Genomic DNA, 22160 nt, shown 5'->3' with positions numbered 1-22160 from the left:
CATAGAAAGTGCCCCCCATACACAGTGCCCCCAAAGACAATGCCCCCAATTGCCTCCATAGACAATGCCCCCATAGACAATGCCCAGTAGCCCCATACACAGTAGCCCAATACATAGTAGCCCCACACATACTCGCTCCACATACTCGCCCCTTCTTCTTCTGGGCTCTGCTCCTTGCGCGGCGGTGACAGGCCCTTTTATAAGGTTGAGCCCGTGCGTACTGACGTCACACGTACGCACAGAGCACAACCTTATAAAAGGGCCTGTCGCCACTGCACAAGTTGCAGAGCCCAGAAGAAGTCGGAGCACCTGGCTACAGCCAGCACATCCTGTTGTGCTTGATAGTTCAATGAATGTATGGAAATGCGGGACATTCATTGAACTATCTGGGACAGCGGGATGCGCTATAAAAACCGGAACTGTCCCGCGCAAAGCGGGACAGTTGGGGGGTATGTAAGTGCAAAGAAAAGGAAGCAGGTGCTGCTATGAGTAACAGTATGGGGGGAATTCACAAAAGTGGAGGTAGCCCTTTTTTGGAGTAAAAGTGGTGGAAAAACTGGTGGAAAACACTTTCTCTAGATTCACAAACAGAAATCCGCCTAAATTACGACTCAACCGCTACTTTTCAGTTTTTGGAGAAAGAAAGACAGTTTACAGACACTTTTGTGAATTTGTCATTTAAACGACATTTACACGACATTGTAACAACATTTTTTCCCGACATTTTCAAAATGGAGTAAAGCTCAGTGTAACTCTGTTAGATTAATTCTAAGCTCTTCAGTTTTGTTTTGTTTCACCCAGTCTCCATTTCACACCTACGGTAGGGGCCCCATTGGGGGATCGTTAACATATTAATTGGGATTAGCAGTCTATTGTTAGGGGACAAGTTTGTGTCTAACCCTAGAACAATACATGCAAAAAGCCTCATTAACATTTTATAAACAAGTAAAACACTGATTAAAAAAAAAGTTTCATTTATATCTTATATATAAAAAGTTTTTACCTCACATTTGCATTGCTATGCTAGTTTTAGCTTAATCAATGAGGCAATAATAACATTTTGTGTGAATATATTGTAAACATTTTTATTAAAAGGAAAAGTAAAGCCTCCCAGGCAAATTTTAAGTTTTAGCAGCAGTGCCCCCTCTTTAATCACTTCACTGACATTTGCCCCAACTTATCTGTGCCCCCACAGCATGTACAGAACTATAGAGCTGCTTGACAGCATTGGCCCCCACCTGTTCCCAGCAGCCATCTTGGTGATCAGCAAACAGCACATGCACACTGGCACCCAAACTGGGATATTGGGGTACAGGGTTGGACTGGCCTCAACAGGGCAAGTTGGTGTGTGGGGCGGATTGCTGCTGACCAGTAATGAGTAGAGGCTAGAGAAGATGGTATTTAGACCCTTAAATCTTGTTACAGAAGTGGAATTACACAGGAATATAGAAAACCCAGATTGTCCTGAAAAAAATGATGTATAGTTTCCCTGGGCAAACTAAAATTACTCCTCAGGAAATGCCCCAAAGTGAAATGGCAAATGAAATGCAAAATCCTGCTGGTAAAATCCTTATCCCAAGGCTCCTGTAGCTGTGGGACTGGGTTTGGTGGCACCGACAGATTTACTAAGAGCTAAAGGCAAATTCATAAAAAAAAGTCTGGAAAATGACAAAATCTGAAAACTGTCTGTTTAAAAGACAAATTCACAAACGTGGAGATAGAGGTTTGTGAATACGGTGGAAAATCCGACAAATCTATCTCCACTTTTATTTTGTCTCAATATCACCACTTTTGTGAATTCCCCCCTATTTGTCACTCTTTCTGACTGAATAAGGGAGTCCCAGCAAATGTCCTGATGGCAATGACTGAGGCCACACCTCCCAGGAAGTGACAGAGCAGGAATAAGCCCTCAGGGCTGAGACAATGCTTCCTATTGGCAGTTAAATGGGCCGAGCTTACAGGTGCTTCCTGCTTCTGTTTCAAGAAGAGAGAAGGGGCGGAGCAAGCATGGGCCTTTTGCAGAATGTCAGTTGCTAAACTACAGCTCCCAGATCCTCTGCTGCTCAAAGGTAGATACACGGCAGCTGTACAGCCCTGGTGCTAATGAAAGTAGGGACAGCGGGTGCTGATAGGGTGGGCGAGGGGGCAGATTCTAGTGGACTGAGGGAACAAAGAGAGGTTGCTGATGTACCATGACGGGAGGCAGAGAGGACAGACCCATGGGAGGTGTAGCTGGTTGGTACCACTGTGTTGGAGGGAGGGGGGAGGGTAGAATGACATCTGGCCCCACCCCATGCTATAAGGAGTTCAGGGGTTACTTTATTGCTGTAGATAATTCAGTTGCTCGGGGGTTAGTGAGCCCAGGGGGACCCAGTCCAACACTGCTCCTGGTTTTTCTCTCATCAGTGTTATTATCTGTGTTTGCTACTGATATTACCCCCCACGGGGCTAACACTAATGGGAAGCTCTGGGCTACTTACAGCCGCCCTTGGCTAATGTGTTGCCCCAGTTCCAGGCTATATAGATCCTCAGGGGATACACAAAACACTCACACTGCATAAAAGGAACAAAACTACAGTTCATCTCTTTAAAGGGCCAGTTGCCTATTAGTGTGTGAGAGAATGCCCTATTCTTTGCACCTTTCCAGTTGGTCTATCATTTTTATTTGTGTTCCTCTTCTGCCTCTTTCCAGCCTTTAGATCTGGGTCCCTGCGCTACCTGGGGTCACTCGTAACATCGGGGCACCCTACGTAATATCACTGAGAGTGTGACGCTGAGTGGCTAATGTCAGAGACTCGTGAGTGTGAGACCAGCCTGCCAGGTACCCAGGCCCCACATGGCATAATATAAAGGGCACATTTCCATTAGAAAGTACAGGTATGGGCTCTGTTATCCAGAAACCCATTAGCCGACTCCATTATAAGAAAATAATTCTAATTTTTAAAAATGATTCCCTTTTTCTCTGCAATAATAAAACAGTACCTGTACTTGATCCCAACTAAGATATAATTACCCCTTATTGGGGGCAGAACAGCCCTATTGTATACCTGCCAACTGTCCCACTTTCCGCGATACAGTCCCGGTTTTTAGAGCGCATCCCGCTGTCCCGGATAGTCCCATGAATGTCCCGCATTTCCGTAATAAATTACGGAAATGCGGAACATTCATTGACTTACCCGGGACAGCGCGATGCGTTGGAGCTCCTTCTTCCCCAGCGGCTCCTCAGTGTATGCAGCTCCTTCTCTGGCAGTCCCAGGTACTTTTATAAGGTTGCGCCCTTACGCACGGGTGACGTCATGTATAATATGAAAATACTATTTATATAATATAATATATATGTAATACACCTTATATAATTTTGTCCTTTATAAGCAAATTTTTTTATTTATTCTTCCAATTCTGCCTCTTTACAGGGATAAAGGGGTGGCAGTGAGGCTCAGGGGTTGATTCTGGCCTGGGCACCATCTGCAAGGAGATGGGGGTGTCTGTGATCTTCCCATTGTGGGGTGCTCGGCAGCTGGGTCTGAAAATTAGGGGGGTAACTTATTTGCTGCCCTACATATACTTGGAGCGCTGAATTAATGACTGATACCCATACCTGTAACCTTGTTATACGCTAAGGGGGGTTCAGATCTGATGTTGGACCTCCAAAGGGGGCTTGGATAAGCCCATTTATTATTAACTGACCCCTATGCACCCTGTTACCCCCCCATCTTTATATCTTTCCCAATGTTCCCATCTAGTCTCCCTTCCTTCTGGGGGATTCCTTCTTCATCTTCCATTTGGCTTTACTTGGCCTCTCTAGATATAGAGATAACCCTGCACCGTGCTTTAATTGGTTTGTTCCATCCAACCCCAGCCCTACCCAGCATCCCATGGGGCAGGCACTCAGGGTCTCACTGAGTGGCCTGAATTCTGAGAGGGATTAATGCGGCCACAAACTGTATCCCCTTAGCCCCCCTGTGTTATGTAATGGGGTTGGCCCCCAGATACAGGACAATTCATTTCATATAATGATAGACCCCCCATGCCCCAAAGCAAAATTCATTTTTGTTTTTTATCCATTATCTCTATATTATGTCTATCATCTATCTATCTATCTATCTATCATCTATCTATCATCTATCTATCTCTGAATCACCTATCTATCTCTGTATCATCTATATATCTATCTATCTATCTATGTTTCACTGCCATTGGCCCCACCCAATAGAATCAGATCAGATAGATTGGGGGGAGGGGTTAGTAGGAGGGAACCAATGATATGAGAGTGGAACATTGGGCCAGTAAATGATATGGGGTAACAGGGGCAGTGCTAGTGGCTCAGTGTTTGTTCCCCACACAGTACAGGTTGGGCTCCCCCTTGATAAGAGCCTGAGAAGCTTCCCTGCAGTTGGTCCCAGCCACAGCATGTAAGGGGAACAAAACTACCACAAATGGGAACTTTTCATGTTTATTTATGAGATTAATGAAATACAATGTTCCAATATCAACAAAGATTTGTAGTACAACTTTCTACAGGATCAGCAATCTCAGGAACTCAAGCAGTTGAGCTCAGCGCAGGCCAGTAGGAACCTCAGGAACAGGGGAGGTGGGAACTTGAGATCAGGATCATAGAGTTCCGGATCAGCAGATTCAGGATGGAAAGGTTAGCAGGAACAGCCCCCAACCCATACCCAATTCCCCTATAGAGAGATACCATCAAAATGGCTGCATGGTTATTTCTCTGTACTAAGCAAAATCCTTCAGGAACGGCCCCCAAACCATACGCAATGCCTGGACAGAGCGATTCCATCATAATAGCTGCATGGTTATTTCTCTGTACTAAGCACAATCCTGCAGGAACAGCCCCCAAACCATACCCAATCCTGCAGGAACGGCCCTCAAACCATACCCAATGCCTGGACAGAGCGATACCATCATAATGGCTGCATGGTTATATCTCTGTACTAAACACAATCCTGCAGAAACAGCCCCCAAACCATTCCCAATCCCAGGACAGAGCAATACCATCATAATGGCTGCATGGTTATTTCTCTGTACTAAGCACAATCCTGCAGAAACAGCCCCCAAACCATTCCCAATCCCAGGACAGAGCAATACCATCATAATAGCTGCATGGTTATTTCTCTGTACTAAGCACAATCCTGCAGAAACAGCCCCCAAACCATTCCCAATGCCTTGACAGAGCAATACCATCATAATGGCTGCATGGTTATTTCTCTGTACTAAGCACAATCCTGCAGAAACAGCCCCCAAACCATTCCCAATCCCAGGACAGAGCAATACCATCATAATGGCTGCATGGTTATTTCTCTGTACTAAGCACAATCCTGCAGAAACAGCCCCCAAACCATTCCCAATGCCTTGACAGAGCAATAATATTATAATGGCTGCATGGTTATTTCTCTGTACTAAGCACAATCCTGCAGAAACAGCCCCCAAACCATACCCAATGCCTGGACAGAGCGATACCATCATAATGGCTGCATGGTTATTTCTCTGTACTAACCACAATCCTGCGGAAACAGCCCCCAAACCACACCCAATACCTGGACAGAGATATACCATCATAATGGCTGCATGGTTATTTCTCTGTACTAAGCACAATCCTTCAGAAACAGCCCCCAAACCATACCCAATCCTGCAGGAACAGCCCCTAAACCATGCCTAATGCCTGGCCAGAGCGATACCATTATAATGGCTGCATGGTTATTTCTCTGTACTTAGTAAAATCCTGCAGGAACAGCCCCCAATCCAAACCCAATCCTACAGGAACAGCCCCCAAACCATACCCAATACTGCAGAAACAGCCCCCAAACCATTCCCGGTCCAAGGACAGAGCAATACCATCATAATGGCTGCATGGTTATTTCTCTGTACTAAGCACAATCCTGCAGAAACAGCGCCCAAACCATACTCAATCCTTCAGAAACAGCCCCCAAACCATTCCCAATCCCAGGACAGAGCAATACCATCATAATGGCTGCATGGTTATTTCTCTGTACTAAGCACAATCCTGCAGAAACAGCCCCCAAACCATTCCCAATCCCAGGACAGAGCAATACCATCATAATGGCTGCATGGTTATATCTCTGTACTAAGCACAATCCTGCAGAAAAAGCCCCCAAACCATCCCCAATCCTGCAGAAACAGCCCCCAAACCATACCCAATGCCTGCACAGAGCGATACCATCATAATGGCTGCATGGTTATTTCTCTGTACTAAACACAATCCTGCAGAAACAACCCCCAAACCATACCCAATCCTGCAGGAACAGCCCCCAAACCGTACCCAATGCCTGGACAGAGAGATACCATCATAATTGCTGCATGGTTATTTCTCTGTACTAAGTACAATCCTGCAGGAACAGACCCCAAAACATACCCAATCCTGCAGAAACAGCCCCCAAACCATTCCCAATCCCAGGACAGAGCAATACCATCATAATGGCTGCATGGTTATTTCTCTGTACTAAGCACAATCCTGCAGAAACAGCCCCCAAACCATTCCCAATCCCAGGACAGAGCAATACCATCATAATGGCTGCATGGTTATTTCTCTGTACTAAGCACAATCCTGCAGAAACAGCCCACAAACCATACCCAATGCCTTGACAGAGCGATACCATCATAATGGCTGCATGGTTATTTCTCTGTACTAAACACAATCCTTCAGAAACAGCGCCCAACCATACCCAATCCTTCAGAAACAGCCCCCAAACAATACCAAATCCTGCAGAAAAAGCCCCAAACCATACCCAATGCCTGCACAGCGCGATACCATCATAATGGCTGCATGGTTATTTCTCTGTACTAAGCACAATCCTGCATGAACAGCCCCCAAACCATACCCAATCCTGCAAAAACAGCCCCCAAACCATCGCCAATCCTGCAGAAACAGCCCCCAAACCATACCCAATGCCTGCACAGCGCGATACCATCAAAATGGCTGCATGGTTATTTCTCTGTACTAAGCACAATCCTGCAGAAACAACCCCCAAACCATACCCAATCCTGCAGGAACAGCCCCCAAACCATACCCAATGCTGCAGGAACAGCCCCCAAACCGTACCCAATGCCTGGACAGAGAGATACCATCATAATGGAAGCATGGTTATTTCTCTGTACTAAGTACAATCCTGCAGGAACAGACCCCAAAACATACCCAATCCTGCAGAAACAGCCCCCAAACAATTCCCAATCCCAGGACAGAGCAATACCATCATAATGGCTGCATGGTTATTTCTCTGTACTAAGCACAATCCTGCAAAAACAGCCCCCAAACCATTCCCAATCCCAGGACAGAGCAATACCATCATAATGGCTGCATGGTTATTTCTCTGTACTAAGCACAATCCTGCAGAAACAGCCCCCAAACCATTCCCAATCCCAGGACAGAGCAATACCATCATAATGGCTGCATGGTTATTTCTCTGTACTAAGCACAATCCTGCAGAAACAGTCCCCAAACCATACCCAATCCTTCAGAAACAGCCCCCAAACCATACCAAATCCTGCAGAAACAGCCCCAAACCATACCCAATGCCTGCACAGCGCGATACCATCATAATGGCTGCATGGTTATTTCTCTGTACTAAGCACAATCCTGCATGAACAGCCCCCAAACCATACCCAATCCTGCAAAAACAGCCCCCAAACCATCCCCAATCCTGCAGAAACAGCCCCCAAACCATACCCAATGCCTGCACAGAGCGATACCATCATAATGGCTGCATGGTTATTTCTCTGTACTAGGCACAATCCTGCAGAAACAGCGCCCAAACCATTCCCAATCCCAGGACAGAGCAATACCATCATAATGGCTGCATGGTTATTTCTCTGTACTAAGCACAATCCTGCAGAAACAGCCCCCAAACCATTCCCAATCCCAGGACAGAGCAATACCATCATAATGGCTGCATGGTTATTTCTCTGTACTAAGCACAATCCTGCAGAAACAGCCCCCAAACCATATCCAATCACAGGACAGAGCAATAACATTATAATGGCTGCATGGTTATTTCTCTGTACTAAGCACAATCCTGCAGAAACAGCCCCCAAACCATTCCCAATGCCTTGACAGAGCAATACCATTATTATTGCTGCATGGTTATTTCTCTGTACTAAGCACAATCCTGCAGAAACAGCCCCCAAACCATACCCAATGCCTTGACAGAGCGATACCATCATAATGGCTGCATGGTTATTTCTCTGTACTAAACACAATCCTGCAGAAACAGCCCCCAAACCATTCCCAATCCCAGGACAGAGCAATACCATCAAAATGGCTGCATGGTTATTTCTCTGTACTAAGCACAATCCTGCAGAAACAGTCCCCAAACCATACCCAATCCTGCAGAAACAGCCCCAAACCATACCCAATGCCTGCACAGCGCGATACCATCATAAGGGCTGCATGGTTATTTCTCTGTACTAAGCACAATCCTGCATGAACAGCCCCCAAACCATACCCAATCCTGCAGAAACAGCCCCAAACCATACCCAATGCCTGCACAGCGCGATACCATCATAATGGCTGCATGGTTATTTCTCTGTACTAAGCACAATCCTGCATGAACAGCCCCCAAACCATACCCAATCCTGCAAAAACAGCCCCCAAACCATCCCCAATCCTGCAGAAACAGCCCCCAAACCATACCCAATGCCTGCACAGAGCGATACCATCATAATGGCTGCATGGTTATTTCTCTGTACTAAGCACAATCCTGCAGAAACAGCGCCCAAACCATACCCAATCCTTCAGAAACAGCCCCCAAACCATTCCCAATCCCAGGACAGAGCAATACCATCATAATGGCTGCATGGTTATTTCTCTGTACTAAGCACAATCCTGCAGAAACAGTCCCCAAACCATACCCAATCCTTCAGAAACAACCCCCAAACCATACCCAATCCTGCAGGAACAGCCCCCAAACCATACCCAATGCTGCAGGAACAGCCCCCAAACCGTACCCAATGCCTGGACAGAGAGATACCATCATAATGGAAGCATGGTTATTTCTCTGTACTAAGTACAATCCTGCAGGAACAGACCCCAAAACATACCCAATCCTGCAGAAACAGCCCCCAAACAATTCCCAATCCCAGGACAGAGCAATACCATCATAATGGCTGCATGGTTATTTCTCTGTACTAAGCACAATCCTGCAAAAACAGCCCCCAAACCATTCCCAATCCCAGGACAGAGCAATACCATCATAATGGCTGCATGGTTATTTCTCTGTACTAAGCACAATCCTGCAGAAACAGCCCCCAAACCATTCCCAATCCCAGGACAGAGCAATACCATCATAATGGCTGCATGGTTATTTCTCTGTACTAAGCACAATCCTGCAGAAACAGTCCCCAAACCATACCCAATCCTTCAGAAACAGCCCCCAAACCATACCAAATCCTGCAGAAACAGCCCCAAACCATACCCAATGCCTGCACAGCGCGATACCATCATAATGGCTGCATGGTTATTTCTCTGTACTAAGCACAATCCTGCATGAACAGCCCCCAAACCATACCCAATCCTGCAAAAACAGCCCCCAAACCATCCCCAATCCTGCAGAAACAGCCCCTAAACCATACCCAATGCCTGCACAGAGCGATACCATCATAATGGCTGCATGGTTATTTCTCTGTACTAGGCACAATCCTGCAGAAACAGCGCCCAAACCATACCCAATCCTTCAGAAACAGCCCCCAAACCATACCAAATCCTGCAGAAACAGCCCCAAACCATACCCAATGCCTGCACAGCGCGATACCATCATAATGGCTGCATGGTTATTTCTCTGTACTAAGCACAATCCTGCATGAACAGCCCCCAAACCATACCCAATCCTGCAAAAACAGCCCCCAAACCATCCCCAATCCTGCAGAAACAGCCCCCAAACCATACCCAATGCCTGCACAGAGCGATACCATCATAATGGCTGCATGGTTATTTCTCTGTACTAGGCACAATCCTGCAGAAACAGCGCCCAAACCATACCCAATCCTTCAGAAACAGCCCCCAAACCATTCCCAATCCCAGGACAGAGCAATACCATCATAATGGCTGCATGGTTATTTCTCTGTACTAAGCACAATCCTGCAGAAACAGCCCCCAAACCATTCCCAATCCCAGGACAGAGCAATACCATCATAATGGCTGCATGGTTATTTCTCTGTACTAAGCACAATCCTGCAGAAACAGCCCCCAAACCATATCCAATCACAGGACAGAGCAATAACATTATAATGGCTGCATGGTTATTTCTCTGTACTAAGCACAATCCTGCAGAAACAGCCCCCAAACCATTCCCAATGCCTTGACAGAGCAATACCATTATTATTGCTGCATGGTTATTTCTCTGTACTAAGCACAATCCTGCAGAAACAGCCCCCAAACCATACCCAATGCCTTGACAGAGCGATACCATCATAATGGCTGCATGGTTATTTCTCTGTACTAAACACAATCCTGCAGAAACAGCCCCCAAACCATACCCAATCCTGCAGAAACAGCCCCAAACCATACCCAATGCCTGCACAGCGCGATACCATCATAAGGGCTGCATGGTTATTTCTCTGTACTAAGCACAATCCTGCATGAACAGCCCCCAAACCATACCCAATCCTGCAGAAACAGCCCCAAACCATACCCAATGCCTGCACAGCGCGATACCATCATAATGGCTGCATGGTTATTTCTCTGTACTAAGCACAATCCTGAAGAAACAACCCCCAAACCGTACCCAATCCTACAGGAACAGCCCCCAAACCATTCACAATCCCAGGACAGAGCAATACCATCATAATGACTGCATGGTTATTTCTCTATACTAAGCACAATCCTGCAGAAACAGTCCCCAAACCATACCCAATCCTTCAGAAACAGCCCCCAAACCATACCAAATCCTGCAGAAACAGCCCCAAACCATACCCAATGCCTGCACAGCGCGATACCATCATAATGGCTGCATGGTTATTTCTCTGTACTAAGCACAATCCTGCAGAAACAACCCCCAAACCGTACCCAATCCTACAGGAACAGCCCCCAAACCATTCCCAATCCCAGGACAGAGCAATACCATCATAATGGCTGCATGGTTATTTCTCTGTACTAAGCACAATTCTGCAGAAACAGTCCCCAAACCATACCCAATCCTTCAGAAACAGCCCCCAAACCATACCAAATCCTGCAGAAACAGCCCCAAACCATACCCAATGCCTGCACAGCGCGATACCATCATAATGGCTGCATGGTTATTTCTCTGTACTAAGCACAATCCTGCATGAACAGCCCCCAAACCATACCCAATCCTGCAAAAACAGCCCCCAAACCATCCCCAATCCTGCAGAAACAGCCCCCAGACCATACCCAATGCCTGCACAGAGCGATACCATCATAATGGCTGCATGGTTATTTCTCTGTACTAAGCACAATTCTGCTGAAACAAGCCCCAAACCGTACCCAATCCTACAGGAACAGCCCCCAAACCATTCCCAATCCCAGGACAGAGCAATACCACCATAATGGCTGCATGGTTATTTCTCTGTACTAAGCACAATCCTGCAGAAACAGCCCCAAAACCATTCCCAATGCCTTGACAGAGCAATACCAACATAATGGCTGCATGGTTATTTCTCTGCACTAAGCACAATCCTGCAGAAACAGCCCCCAAACCATACCCAATGCCTTGACAGAGCGATACCATCATAATGGCTGCATGGTTATTTCTCTGTACTAAACACAATCCTGCAGAAACAGCCCCCAAACCATTCCCAATCCCAGGACAGAGCAATACCATCATAATGGCTGCATGGTTATTTCTCTGTACTAAGCACAATCCTGCAGAAACAGTCCCCAAACCATACCCAATCCTTCAGAAACAAAAATCTGCAGAAACGGCCGCAAACCATACCCAATGCCTGCACAGCGCGATACCATCATAATGGCTGCATGGTTATTTCTCTGTACTAAGCACAATCCTGCAGAAACAGCCCCCATACCATTACCAATCCCTGGACAGAGCAATACCATCATAATGGCTGCATGGTTATTTCTCTGTACTAAGCACAATCAAGCAGAAACAGCCCCCAAACCATTCCCAATCCCAGGACAGAGCAATACCATCATAATGGCTGCATGGTTATTTCTCTGTACTAAGCACAATCCTGCAGAAACAGCCCCCAAACCATTCCCAATCCCAGGACAGAGCAATACCATCATAATGGCTGCATAGTTATTTCTCTGTACTAAGCACAATCCTGCAGCAACAGCGCCCAAACCATACCCAATCCTTCAGAAACAGCCCCCAAACCATTCCCAATCCCAGGACAGAGCAATACCATCATAATGGCTGCATGGTTATTTCTCTGTACTAAGCACAATCCTGCAGAAACAGCCCCCAAACCATTCCCAATCCCAGGACAGAGCAATACCATCATAATGGCTGCATGGTTATTTCTCTGTACTAAACACAATCCTGCAGAAACAGCCCCCAAACCATTCCCAATGCCTTGACAGAGCAATACCATTATAATGGCTGCATGGTTATTTCTCTGTACTAATCACAATCCTGCAGAAACAGCCCCCAAACCATACCCAATGCCTTGACAGAGCGATACCATCATAATGGCTGCATGGTTATTTCTCTGTACTAAGCACAATCCTGCAGAAACAGTCCCCAAACCATACCCAATCCTTCAGAAACAGCCCCCAAACCATACCAAATCCTGCACAAACAGCCCCAAACCATACCCAATGCCTGCACAGCGCGATACCATCATAATGGCTGCATGGTTATTTCTCTGTAGTAAGCACAATCCTGCAGAAACAGTCCCCAAACCATACCCAATCCTGCAAAAACAGCCCCCAAACCATACCCAATGCCTGCACAGAGCGATACCATCATAATGGCTGCATGGTTATTTCTCTGTGCTAAGCACAATCCTGCAGAAACAGCGCCCAAACCATACCCAATCCTTCAGAAACAGCCCCCAAACCATTCCCAATCCCAGGACAGAGCAATACCATCATAATGGCTGCATGGTTATTTCTCTGTACTAAGCACAATCCTGCAGAAACAGCCCCCAAACCATTCCCAATCCCAGGACAGAGCAATACCATCACAATGGCTGCATGGTTATTTCTCTGTACTAAGCACAATCCTGCAGAAACAGCCCCCAAACCATTCCCAATCCCAGGACAGAGCAATACCATCATAATGGCTGCATGGTTATTTCTCTGTACTAAGCACAATCCTGCAGAAACAGCCCCCAAACCATTCCCAATCCCAGGACAGAGCAATACCATCATAATGGCTGCATGGTTATTTCTCTGTACTAAGCACAATCCTGCAGAAACAGCCCCCAAACCATTCCCAATCCCAGGACAGAGCAATACCATCATAATGGCTGCATGGTTATTTCTCTGTACTAAGCACAATCCTGCATGAACAGCCCCCAAACCATACCCAATCCTGCAAAAACAGCCCCCAAACCATCCCCAATCCTGCAGAAACAGCCCCCAAACCATACCAAATGCCTGCACAGAGCGATACCATCATAATGGCTGCATGGTTATTTCTCTGTACTAAGCACAATCCTGCAGAAACAACCCCCAAACCATACCCAATCCTACAGGAACAGCCCCCAAACCATTCCCAATCCCAGGACAGAGCAATACCATCATAATGGCTGCATGGTTATTTCTCTGTACTAAGCACAATCCTGCAGAAACAGCCCCCAAACCATTCCCAATCCCAGGACAGAGCAATACCATCATAATGGCTGCATGGTTATTTCTCTGTACTAAGCACAATCCTGCAGAAACAGACCCGAAACTATTCCCAATGCCTTGACAGAGCGATACCATTATAATGGCTGCATGGTTATTTCTCTGCACTAAGCATAATCCTGCAGAAACAGCCCCCAAACCATACCCAATGCCTTAACAGAGCGATACCATCATAATGGCTGCATGGTTATTTCTCTATACTAAACACAATCCTGCAGAAACAGCCCCCAAACCATTCCCAATCCCAGGACAGAGCAATACCATCATAATGGCTGCATGGTTATTTCTCTGTACTAAGCACAATCCTGCAGAAACAGTCCCCAAACCATACCCAATCCTTCAGAAACAGCCCCAAACCATACCCAATGCCTCCACAGCGCGATACCATCAAAATGGCTGCATGGTTATTTCTTTGTACTAAGCACAATCCTGCATGAACAGCCCCCAAACCATACCCAATCCTGCAAAAACAGCCCCCAAACCATCCCCAATCCTGCAGAAACAGCCCCCAAACCATACCCAATGCCTGCACAGAGCGATACCATCATAATGGCTGTATGGTTATTTCTCTGTACTAAGCACAATCCTGCAGAAACAACCCCCAAACCATACCCAATCCTTCAGAAACAGCCCCCAAACCATTCCCAATCCCAGGACAGAGCAATACCATCATAATGGCTGCATGGTTATTTCTCTGTACTAAGCACAATCCTGCAGAAACAGCCCCCAAACCATTCCCAATCCCAGGACAGAGCAATACCATCATAATGGCTGCATGGTTATTTCTCTGTACTAAGCACAATCCTGCAGAAACAGCCCCCAAACCATTCCCAATGCCTTGACAGAGCAATACCATTATAATGGCTGCATGGTTATTTCTCTGTACTAAGCACAATCCTGCAGAAACAGCCCCCAAACCATACCCAATGCCTTGACAGAGCGATACCATCATAATGGCTGCATGGTTATTTCTCTGTACTAAACACAATCCTGCAGAAACAGCCCCCAAACCATTCCCAATCACAGGACAGAGCAATACCATCATAATGGCTGCATGGTTATTTCTCTGTACTAAGCACAATCCTGCAGAAACAGTCCCCAAACCATACCCAATCCTTCAGAAACAGCCCCCAAACCATACCCAATGCCTGCACAGCGCGATACCATCATAATGGCTGCATGGTTATTTCTCTGTACTAAGCACAATCCTGCAGAAACAGCCCCCAAACCATTCCCAATCCCAGGACAGAGCAATACCATCATAATGGCTGCATGGTTATTTCTCTGTACTAAGCACAATCCTGCAGAAACAGTCCCCAAACCATTCCCAATCCCAGGACAGAGCAATACCATCATAATGGCTGCATACAAGGGGCACGGTATGGAGGCACAGGGCATGGCGGTAGTTGTAGTACAGTAAAGCGACCTGCGAGCTGAGCTACATACAAGGGGCACAACACAGTATGGAGGAGCCGGGCATGCTGGGAGTTGCAGTACAGTAAAGCGCCCTGTGAGCTGAGCTACATTCAAGGGGCACAGTATGGAGGCACAGGGCATGCTGGGAGTTGCAGTACAGTAACGCGCCTTGTGAGCTGAGCTACATACAAGGGACACAGTATGGAGGCATAGGGCATGCTGGGAGTTGCAGTACAGTAACGCGCCCTGTGAGCTGAGCTACATTCAAGGGGTACAGTATGGAGGCACAGGGCATGCTGGGAGTTGCAGTACAGTAACGCGCCCTGTGAGCTGAGCTACATTTAAGGGGCACACAGTATGGAGGAGCCAGGCATGCTGGGAGTTGCAGTACAGTAAAGCGCCTTGTGAGCTGAGCTACAAACAAGGGACACAGTATGGAGGCACAGGGCATGCTGGGAGTTGTAGTACAGTAAAGAGCCCTGTGAACAGAGCTACATACAAGGGGCACAGTATGGTGGCATAGGGCATGCTGGGAGTTGTAGTACAGTATAGAGCCCTGTGAGCTGAGCTACATTCAAGGGGCACAATATGGAGGCACAGGGCATGCTGGGAGTTGTAGTACAGTAACGCGCCCTTTGAGCTGATCTACATACAAGGGGCACAGTATGGAGGCACAGGGCATGCTGGGAGTTGTTAGTACAGTAAAGCACCCCGTGAACAGAGCTACATACAAGGGGCACGGTATGGAGGCACAGGGCATGCTGGGAATTGTAGTACAGTAAAGCGCCCTGTGAGCTGAGCTACATACAAGGGGCACACAGTATGGAGGCACAGTGCATGCTGGGAGTTGCAGTACAGTAAAGCACCCTGTGAGCTGAGCTACATTCAACGGGCACACAGTATGGAGGCACAGGGCATGCTGGGAGTTGCAGTACAGTAAAGCACCTTGTGAGGTGAGCTACATACAAGGGACACAGTATGGAGGCACAGGGCATGCTGGGAGTTGTAGTACAGTAAAGCGCCCTGTGAGCTGAGCTACATTCAAGGGGCACACAGTATGGAGGCACAGGGCATGTTGGGAGTTGCAGTACAGTAAAGCGCCTTGTGAGCTGAGCTACATACAAGGGACACAGTATGGAGGCACAGGGCATGCTGGGAGTTGTAGTACAGTAAAGCGCCCTGTGAACAGAGCTACATACACACACAGTATGGAGGCACAGTGCATGCTGGGAGTTGTAGTACAGTAATGCGCCGTTTGAGCTGAGTTACATACAAGGGGCACAATATGGAGGCACAGGGCATGCTGGGAGTTGTAGTACAGTAACGCGCCCTTTTAGCTGATCTACATACAAGGGGCACAGTATGGAGGCACAGGGCATGCTGGGAGTTGTAAGTACAGTAAAGCACCCCGTGAACAGAGCTACATACAAGGGGCACAGTATGGTGGCATAGGGCATGCTGGGAGTTGTAGTACAGTATAGAGCCCTGTGAGCTGAGCTACATTCAAGGGGCACGGTATGGAGTCACGGGGCATGCTGGGAGTTGTAGTACAGTAAAGAGCCTTGTGAGCTGAGCTACATACAAGATAGATAAAGTAAAGACTGCGGTACTAAAATGTACTACACGGACAGTTTATTGCTTCATCCTGTCCATAAACTGCAGCAGCCAATCGTTGCTCTCCTAAGAGGCGGGAAAACCATTTACAGCCAATCGACAGCTGTACACTTAGACTGCTGAGGGCGGAGCTGTCGTCAATGTTTGTGGGTGGGGCTAATAGACGAGTGGGCAGGAAGCTTGACAGATTAGGGAGCGGAGATGTGACAGGGGCGGGCCAAGGAAGAGTTTGTAATTTGAATAGGCGCAGACACAGAGGAGCAAAGTCTCAGAGGGGCGGGCCGTTTGTGGGAGGAAAGTGAGGGGCGGGAGAGAAGGATAAAGCAGCTGGCGCGGCACCTTATTAGGCGGAATGCTTTGTGCGGCTGCTGGGGTTTTAGTCTTTGTAACGCGAAAATTTTGTGGGACATTGGTGACTACTTGGTGTTTCTATAGGGGCAAGTAGGTGCCTGTACGAAGGACTTTGTTGACTAATTTATAGTAAGATATCAGGGGCAGATACTGAGGTATTTCTATGGGTGCAAGTAGGTGCCTGTACAGAGAATAATATAAACTAATGTGTAGTGAGATTAGGGGCAGATACTGAGGTATTTCTATGGGTGCAAGTAGGTGCCTGTACAGAGAATAATATAAACTAATGTGTAGTGAGATTAGGGGCAGATACTGAGGTATTTCTATGGGTGCAAGTAGGTGCCTGTACAGAGGACTTTATTGACTAAAGTAAGAAATTAGGGGCAGATACTGAGGTATTTCTATGGGTGGAGGTAAGTGTCCATATAAAGTATTTTATAGTCTAATTTGTTTTAAGAAATTAGGGATGGGTGCTAAGGCATTTTTATGGGTGCAAGTAGGTGCCTGTAACAGAACATTATAGACTAATCTATAGTAAGATATTAGGGACAGGCACTGAGGTATTTCTATGGGTGCAGGTAGGTGCCTGTACAGAGAATGATATAAACTGTGTAGTAAGATATTAGGGACAGGCACTGAGGTATTTCTATGGGTGCAAGTAGGTGCCTGTACTAAGGACTTTATTTACTAAAGTAAGAAATTAGGGGCACACACTGAGGGATTTCTATGGGTGCAAGTAGGTGCCTGTACAAAGGGCTAGTTTGATACACATGGGTTATGTACTGAGGTATTTGGGTAAAAGTAGGCACCTGTACAATTGGATTTTTGTCATCTTATTTTAATTAATTAAACTCAGGCACTGATATATATATATATTGGGTACAAGTAGGTGCCTGTGCAAAGGACTTGTACTGTGGGGGCAGTTGGTTCTTGTGCAAAGGATTAAATGGTTTAAATTAATGAAAATGTAATGTACTGTTGGCCTGTGCTGGAAAAAGTTGTGTGTTTGCTTCGGAAACACTACTATAGAGTTTCCATACTGTATACTAAGTTTTGTGGTCTTTTTGTGGTGTTGGCACTAAACTAATGCTGTGGGGGAGTATGGTTGTGCAGCGATAGCTTCCAAGGATTCCCCATGAGGGCAATCAATTGTCGAATGGAATATTAAAATATGGGAAACTTAAAGTGGACCTGTCACCCAGCCTGAAAAAGCTGTATAATAAAAGCCCTTTTCAAATTGAACATGTAACCCAAAGTCATTTTTTTATTAACACATCTATACCCATTATATAAGCATTTAAAAGTCCCAGCTGTCCATCATATCTTGCCTGACCTGCCTCTATGCCTTAGGCATAGGGGTGGGGCAGACAGTTACTTTCACTTTCAATTCAGAACTTCTTAGATGTCACTGCACTCCTCACATTCCCCCTCCCTCCTCACAATCTAATTGTGTTTTACTGTGCATGGATATGGGTATCAGGTCCCCTCATACTGGCACAGAAACAAGATTTTGGTAGGATGCACATCTTGCTTTAAAGGAACAGTAACACCATAAAATGAAAGTGTATAAAAGTAATTAAAATATCATGTACTGTTGCTCTGCACTGGTAAAAGTTGTGTGTTTGCTTCAGAAGGCTACTATAGTTTATATAAATACTCTGCTGTGTAGCCATGGGGGCAGCCATTCAATGGAGAAAAGGCACAGGCACATAGCAGATAACAGATAGAACACTATTATATTCTACAGAGCTTATCTGCTATGTAACCTGTGTCTTTTCTCTTTTTTTCAAGCTTGAATGGCTGCCCCCATGGCTACACAGCAGCTTATTATATAAACCAGTGCTGTCCAACTTCTACGGTGCCGAGGGCCGAAATTTCTCTAGCATACATGGTGGAGGGCCACTAATGGAAGCCAGTTTTGACCACTCCCCTTTTTGAAACCACACCCACTTCAAACCACACCCATTTTATCACAATGGTGGTAGCACAGCAAAATCCCAAATGCTTGGTCCTTACTGTGGGGATATCAACCATCATTCATATGTGAAAGAATTATGTCATATTAAGATATACCCTTAAATTCCATATGCCTCCTCCTCCCCTGTGGATAGCAGAGCAACCCCCAGTACATAATTACACACCGTTGGGACCATTTAATGGCTATTTCCAACTGCTAACAAACTCCCACAACAAACCCCTGCCAGGTTCACCTCCCACAAGCAGCATAGGGCAAGCAGAGTATGGCACACACAGGCAGCACTCTGCCTGTCCTATGCTGTCTGTGTGTGCCATACTCTGCCTGTCCTAACCTGCCTGTGTGTGCCATACTCTGCCTGCCCTACCCTGACTGTGTGTGCCATACTCTGCCTGCCCTACCCTTCCTGTGTGTGCCATACTCTGCCTGCCCTACCCTTACTGTGTGTGCCATACTCTGCCTGCCCTACCCTTACTGTGTGTGCCATACTCTGCCTGCCCTACCCTTCCTGTGTGTGCCACACTCTGCCTGCCCTATGCTGCCTGTGTGTGCCATACTCTGCCTGCCCTACCCTTCCTGTGTGCCATACCCTCCCTGACCTATGCTGCCTGTGTGTGCCATACTCTACCTGCCCTATGCTGGCTGTATGTGCCATACTCTGCCTACAGTACCTATGTCTGAGGTGTGAAGAAGTGAACAATGGGAGTGACTACAGTCTGAGCCTGAGGTGTGAACACTGCAGGGGTTGAACAATGCAGAAACTAAAAGGTGTGAAAAACATAGGGGATTACATTTTTAAACAATACAGAGGGATTACAGCCTAAATCTGAGGTGAGAACCATGCAGGGGGCCAGTTAATCTCAGTACTGATACCATTTAATGCTTACTCAAAGGTAAGCCATCAAAGCAGCCAGACAGGTTGGGGGCCACACAGAGGGGGGTCACGGGCCGCCAGTTGGACAGCACTGATATAAACTATAGTAGTGTTACTGTAGAAAACACCCCAGCTGTACCAGTGCAGGGCAACAGTACGTTATATTTTAATTACTTTAAAGCTCTTTCAATTTTTGGTGTTACTGTTCCTTTAATAACAGTGTCCACAAAATGGAGCCTGCCTGTTTTCTGCAATGGTGAATTCCAGTGCTGAAGGAAATAAGTATAGTGTAATTGAAGTTTATTTTGCTTGACAAACACAATAGAAAACAATTTGTAATTATTTCTTAGGGTGACAGGTCCCCTTTAAGCTGCTTTATAGGAAAATAATTTTCAAATAAATTTCTTACCAAAATCCCAAAGACAGGTAACAAAAACCTGATGAATTCAAGGTTTGTTTCTAAACTATATACATCTGGAGCTTTTCTTTCCATCCTGCAACCTTGTGCATACAAATCTAGAGAATGGCACATTTATTATGAAGATATAAAATATGCCTATACCACTTACAAACCCAGATGGCTCTAACCTACCAACAGATGCAGAATTCAGATCCTGTAGTACTTGACACTTTATTACATTCTACATGTCTCATTGGCAATCTGAGAGGCAGGATTCTTTTTATTTTGTGTATATTAGATACCACGCCTGGCCACATGAATCCCCAGGCAGCTGGTAAGATACAACTTAGCATTTAAATTTGTGCAGTGGACCGTGTATTATAGAATGTCCTCTGTACTATACAGATCGAAAAAATCTACAATATCAAGCTTATTGGTGTTCACCTTGACAGTACTGCAGTGACGCTTCTGGGTCATAATTACAGGACGGCCCTGTGCAGGCTCTCAAACTGCTGAAAAAACCTCACTGTAATGTGAGAAACCTAATAAGCATGAGAAGCACCAGCACTTCCATTTGTCAAACCACTGTTTGACTTCTTACTGCCTGGGACTTATTGAATGGCTTATGTCATGAAATGTAACACAAACTTTAAGCAAGAACCCCTATAACTCCCAGAATTAGTGGGCATGTCTTCTGCAGAGTTGGCAAACTCTGCCACCAACTCACTTCTTTAAAGCCTGGGTTCCTTAGCTTTGAACATTCTAAGATGGTGTCAGGGATAAATGGCATAGTCTTCCTTTTTTTGCTTTTACTGGAAAATTGCTCCAAGCACCTTAGCACCCTCTCCATGGTCTGGCAACCTTCTCATACAATCATGACACATCAATGTTATTCTTTGGTGTATTAGATACTAAACAGCATATTTTCTCCATGACTCCCAGACTCAGTGGTCTACAATTGTCTCCCTTTCCATATTGAACCCCTAAGATTTCCTGTCAAGGTCCCAAAGAGGTTCCAGCTTTTTATAGTTAACTGAAAAACCAGAAGCCTCCTAATAGCTTTCAGTGCTCCTCATCGCCATCTCAAACTGTGCAGGGTTTAAATTCTAACTTCTTCCTTCCAGCAATGTTTGCTCTTTGCTGCACTTTTATGTCCCACAATTGCATGTTGAATTTTACCTTTTTTGGTAGGAAAATCTCCATAAAACTAGGGAAATTAAATGTTTTATTTTTATTAAGTGAAGTTTGCCATTTTCTGCAGCATTTAAGCAGCATTTTGGATGGAATACATGAAAAAAAAGTTGTAAGAAGTTGTTGAGTTGCTGGGGCACTTTGGACAATAATAACGCACATCTCGTCTAATACCTTCGGAACAGCAAACCTTGCAGGCTCTCTGGGAATAGCTTTTTTCAGGTGTTTGTGGAATCTAATTAAATTAAAGGAATTCTGGCAATGAATTCCAAACAAGGTTAGAAAATCCCACTTACATGGGTTTATCCTATAGGCTAAAGCTCACCCACTGGGTTTTTAAAGCAGAAGCTGGGATAATAGCTGACCAGATTCCCGACTACAGACCGGTTTCACCCTTTTTGGGGCTCATCAGTGTAGTGCAGGGAATCTTGGCTTTTTTTTCTCCAAATGTTCTGAAGTCGCCCCATTTGTCAAAATGTTATTTAATTGTGTAGTTTGGAAATGCCTTTCCACTGCCATACAGAATCAAAATCCATCGAAT

This window comes from Xenopus tropicalis, chromosome 4 (genome assembly GCF_000004195.4).
Source record: "Xenopus tropicalis strain Nigerian chromosome 4, UCB_Xtro_10.0, whole genome shotgun sequence".
Lineage (NCBI taxonomy): Eukaryota > Metazoa > Chordata > Amphibia > Anura > Pipidae > Xenopus > Xenopus tropicalis.
Note: the sequence above shows the minus strand (reverse complement) of the source record.